Source organism: Choloepus didactylus, chromosome 2, assembly GCF_015220235.1.
Source record: "Choloepus didactylus isolate mChoDid1 chromosome 2, mChoDid1.pri, whole genome shotgun sequence".
NCBI classification, from domain to species: Eukaryota; Metazoa; Chordata; class Mammalia; order Pilosa; family Megalonychidae; genus Choloepus; species Choloepus didactylus.
Genome location: NC_051308.1, coordinates 51,381,497 through 51,387,496, shown reverse-complemented (window position 1 = coordinate 51,387,496; position 6,000 = coordinate 51,381,497).

Sequence of the window (6,000 nt, the reverse complement as noted above, 5' to 3'; positions counted from 1 at the left end):
GCGCCTTTATACCTAATTACTAAGGGTAGGCAGGAAAGCAGCTGAATGTCATGAATGTCATGGGAGAAAACAAAACACAAGGGGTGTTTGGGTCTGGTCCTCTAACTATCAGTGCATTACAAGCTCTGGTCCTTCAGTTATTTCCAGTAAAGTGGCAGCAGCATTGGCTGCATTTATCTAGAAGCATCACAGGTAAACCCTGGCCAGGATCTTCTACATTTAGTACCCAGATTTCATTTTTAAAATTACAAAAGCAAAAACAAAAAATTCCTGGGCAGTTGCACTCCAGTGTAGTTTCCAAAAAAATGTCCATGCCCTCCCACAGCTAACACGTTCTAGCTGCTAACAGGTAAGCAGCCAGCATCCCATTTCACCCCCTGCATTCCCTGAATCCATCCTGATGATGAAGAGAAGAGGGAGTGGTGAATGACTTTTAATTACATGAGATAATAAATAGTAAAACCTCCCCAGCGCCTGTATCGGGGTACAACCTGCAAGTTTAATCTCCTGCTCTTTCCACCTGGATTGGAGGAGACTTTGTGCCTCTGGTTAACAGGGTCAATCAGCTCCTTTGCAGTCAGGCTGCAACCAGGGAATGCAGAAATAGCCAGGTTTGTGTAAATGAGGACAGACTGCAGGAGAAAAAGAAGTGGCAAATTCGGTCTGGAAGAGGTGATAGGGGCCATTTTTCTATCCTGCTGCTCTCTGGCAGAAATGACTTGAATCTATTCAGGCCGCCTCGTTGCTTATGGACTGAACTTTGCAATCCTGCACCTTTGTGGATTTAGGACACCGAAGGTTTTATTCATCCATCTAGTCTCTCTTTTACCCTTTTCCATCATCTGTCCTTCAAGCTCTTTATTTTTATCTTAAACCACACAGGTCAAGACCCTATATATCCCCATTAACTATATGTGACTGCATTTTACCATGAGCCTATATGACCCAGCCTATGTATAAGAATTATGGACCCATATGATTTAGAGTCAGTAGAGCCTTCAGTGTCGTCAGAGCTGGAAACTTCTTTACAATGTTCCCATTAAGTGCTCTTTCAGAGTCTGCATCAATATTTACTTCTTTAAAGAAAACAAAACTTTTTATTGCAGTAATATATATACAACTCCAAACTTCCCATTTAACCACTTTCAAGTGTGCAATTCAGTGGTAATAAGTACATTAAAAATATTGTGCAACCATCACCAACATCTATTACCCCAATTTTTTATCGCCTCAAACAGAAACTCTGTACCCATTAAACAACTTCCCTTTCCCTTTACCCCTGGCCCTTGGTAACCTGTAATCTACATCTGTCTATAAATTTGCATATTCTTGTATTTCATATAAGCATGATCATACAATATCTCTGTCTTTGGGGTCTGGCTTATTTCACTCATCGTAATGTCTTCAAGATTCATTCAGGTTTTTGCATGTATCAGAACTTCATTCTTTTTTTTCCCATTTATTTATTTATTTATTTATTGTTATTTTTTTGTTTGTTTGTTTGTTTTTTGTTTTTTTTTTCATTCTTTTTTATGGCTGAATAATATTTCACTTTGTGTGTATATACCACATTTTGTTTATTCATTATCTGTTGATGGACACTTAGGTGGCTTCACCTTTTGGCTATTGTGAATAATGCTGCTATGAATATTGGTGTCCAAATATCTGTTCAAGGATCTGCTTTCAGTTCTTTTGGGTATATACTTAGAAGTGAGATTGCTGGGTCATATGGTAGTTCTATGTTCAATTTTCCTATTTCCACAGTGGCTGCAGTATTTTACAATCCCACCAACAATGTATAAATGTTCCAATTTCTCCACATCCTCACCAACACTTGCTTGCTTTCTTTCTTTCTTTCTTTTTTTTTTAACAATAGCCATCCTAGTGGGTCTGAAGTGGTGTCTCACTGTGGTTTTGATTTGCATTTCCATGATGACCAATGATGTTGAGCATCTTTCCATGTGCTTATTGGCAATTCATATATATTCTTTGGAGAAATGTCTATTCAAGTACTTTGCCTATTTTTCAATTGGGTTATTTGTCTTGTTGAATAGTAACAGTTCTTTATATATTATGGGCATTAAACCCTTATCAGATATAAGATTAGCCAATATTTTCTCCTATTCTATAAGTATTCTTTTCACTTCCTTGACAATATCCTTTGACATACAAAAGTTTTTAATTTTGGTGAAGTCCATTTTATCTATTTTTTTTTTTCTTTTCTTGCTTTTGGTGTTATATCTAAGAAATCACCACCAAATCCAAAATAACAAATGTTCCCCATATATTTTCTACAAGAGTTTTATGGTTTTAGATCTTACGTTTAGGCCCTGATCGATTTAGACTTAACTTTTTCATATGATGTGAGGTAGGGATACAGCTTCATTATTTTGCATGTGGATATCCAGTTTTCCCAGTCACTATTTGTTTAAGAGACTGTTCTTTCCCCTCAATTAATGTAGTTGGCACCTTTGCTAAAAGTTAGTTGGCCATAAATGTATGGATTTATTTCTGAACTCTCAGTTCTATTCCATTGGTCTATATGTCTGTCTTCATGCCTGTTCCAAACAGTTTTGATTACTGTGGCTTGAAATCAGAAAGTGTGATACCTATGACTTTGTTCTTCTTTTGCAATGTTGATTTGGCTATTTGGGGCCCCTTGAGATTCTCTATGAATTTGAGGATTGGCTTGTCCATTTCTGAAAAAAAAAAAAAAGGCTGCTGAGATTTTGGTAAGTATTGCATTATGTCTGTAAATTGGTTTGGGTATTATTTACATCTTAAATATTAAGTCTTCTTAGCCATGAACCATTTATTTGGTTATTTATTTAGGTCTTCTTTAATTTCTTTTAGCAGGTTTTGTAATTTTCAGTGTACACTTGAAACTTGTCCTTGGTTAAATTTATTCCAAGGTATGTTTATTCTTTTGTAAGCTACTATGAATAATTTTTTTTTAAATTTCAATTTCAGAATGTTCTTTGCTGGTGTATACAAAAACAACTGATTTTTTGTGTTAACCTTGTAGCTCTAGTAGTTTTCTTGTGGATTCTGGGATTTTCTTTATAAAGGAATATGTCATCTGTGAATAGAAGAAGTTTTACTTCTTCATTTCCAATGTTATTTCTTTTTATTGCCTAACTTGCCTAACTGTGCTGGCTAGAACTTCTAGTACAATGCCGAATAGCAAATACTTAGTTCTTGAGACAAGGAACTTGTAACTTTCTGAGATAATCTGCTTCCTAAAAGCAGATGAAGAAGTGCACTGGTGTGGCAGTTTGGAGGCTATATTACCCCAGAAAGGATCGTGTTCTTTTAATCCAGTCCTATGGGTGCAGATCTATTGTTGGTGGGAACTTTTGATTAGGTTATTTCAGTTGTGGCATGACCCAGGTAGGTCCTTATCCTCTTATTGGAGTCCTTTTTAAGAGGATAAAAGACAGAAAAAGCCCCAGAAAAGCTAAGAGACAAAGGACACACCCACAGAAGCTGAGAGGGGAAGCTACTGAAGCCAGAAGCTGGAAGCAATGAAACCCAGGAGAGAAGGATCAGCAGATGCCACCATGTGCCTGGCCTTGTGACAGGTGAGTCCAGATTGCCAGCAGACTTTCTTCAGGAAGAAAGTATCATCTTGTTGATTCTGTAATTTGGATATTTTCATGGCCTTAGAATTGTAACTTTTAAGCTAATAAATCCCCATTGTTAAAAGCCAGTTCATTTTTTGCATGTGGCATTACATCAGCTTTAGCAAACCAAAAAAGATTTTGGTACCAAGAGTGGGGTGCTGTGATTTGCAGATACCAAAAATGCTAGAGTGGCTTTATAAATGGGTAAGGGAAAGATTCTGGAAGAATTGTGAGGTGCTTGATAGAAACAGCCTAGATTGCTTTGAAGAGACCTGGTAGAAATATGGACACTAAATGCACTTCCAATGAGACTTTAGGGAGAAATGATGAATGTGTCATTGCAAACTGGAAGAAAGGTGATCCTTGTTTAAAAGTGGCAGAAAATTTGGCAAAATTGAGTTCTGATGTTGGGTAGAAGGCAGAATTTGAAAGTGATGAGACTGAATATTTAGCTGAAGAAATTTCCAAATTAAATGTGGAAAGTGCATCCTGCTTCTTGCATCTTATAGTAAAATGCAAGATGAAAGGGAAAAGCTGAGAACTGAACCCTTGGGTACAAAGAAAAAAGAAATCAATGGTTTGGAAAATTCTGAGCTTCCAGAAAGCAAGTTCCCAGAGGATAGTGCCCCACATGAGGATTTAACAGAACATGGAGCTAGTCAGCCATTTCAATGCAAGTCAGGATGGGAAATGCAGTGATCCAGAAAGAATCTGTGGAAAGTCCTGTAATTATGTACTTTTCCCTACTTTAACTATGGCCTAAGAAGGATTGTCACTAAACCACAACCTCTTCTCCATCCCCTCCTACTCCCCCTCCTCCCAGTGAGACCCAATGTAGGCAATTGTTTTATGGGTCTTAGACATTGTAGTATTAGTCATCTATTGCTATTTTAACAAATCACCACAAATTTAGTGGCTTACAACAACATACATTTATTCTCCTCCAGTTCTGGAGGTCAGAAGTCTTAATGAGCTAAAACCATGGTGTTAGCAGGGCTACATTCCCTCTGGAAGCTCTAGGGGAAAATCTGTTCCTTGCTTTTTCAAGCTTCTAGGGGCTGCCTATATTCCTTGGCTCATGGCCTCTACCTCCATCTTCAAAACCAACAGTAAAGCATCTTCAAATCTCTCTGACTCTACTCTCCTGCCTTCCTCTTATAAAGACCAATTTGATAATAAATGTAGCCCAGCCAGATAATCCAGAATAATTTTCCCATCTCAAGATGCTTAACATAATCCTATCTGCAAAGGCTCTTTGCCATGTAAGGTAACATATCATAGGTTTTGGGAATTAGGACATGAACGTCTTTGGGGGGCCATTATTCTACCAACCATATGTATCTTTTCTTATTTTTTTAACACAAATAATCCATGTTCATTTTAGAAAAAAAAGGAAGAAACAAAAATAACCACTTTGAAAATGTCTTCATGTTGTTCTTAAAAAATAAAATCCTACAAAATCTTCTCTAACCCACTTTTCTCACTTTATAATATAATGTGATTATCCTTCCATGTCAACAGATACAGCACTATATATCACCATTTTAGTGACTATATAAGATAGGTTATTTCCAGTTTTCTGTACAGACATAATAAAATAATGTTGTTATCAAATGTTCACTTTATATATATATAAAATATTTTCTCAGAGTGAATTCCCAGAAATGTAATTGCTGAGCCCATGGCTGTGGCTGCTCTTAAGGCTTTAAATACATATGGACAAAGTGTCCTCCAAGAAACTTGTGCCAATTCACAGACGCCCCATAAAGCAGGAGACTGTTACACCACATGCTCATAACCCCGGCTGGTTTCAGACTTCCATTTCCTTACCAAATTGATAGACTGAATTGGAATCTCATAAATGTTTTAATTTATATTTCTTTAATAACTAGTACAGTTGGGCATTCTTCATATGTTTATTTTCTACTTACAATTCTTTTGTTACTCGCTAGCTTATGTCCTATTAAGGTGTTTGTATTTTTCTTAATGAGTTTTAATAAATCTGTATACAATATTTGCTATAAATAATTTTCCCAATTTGATGCATTTTTAAAAATTTTATTCATTGAGGTTTTTTGCACAGAGGTTTTAAATTTTTTATGTAGTTAAATCTATCAACTTTTTCTTTATAATGTCTGCCTCTTGTATCATGCCCAGTATCATGGTATCATACCCTTCCCTTCCCAATACAAGATAAATAGTGTCTGGTAATGTTATTAATCCATCTCGATTATTTTGCCTAAATATATGTTAGTGCTGTTTGTTAAAAAGGATTCTGCTAAACCGGCACTTGGAGCATGGAGATGAATTGCATGCAGGGTTGACATCAGACTCTAAATAACAGGCATACCAGTGGCTGTGTCCACGGCTTGGCTGC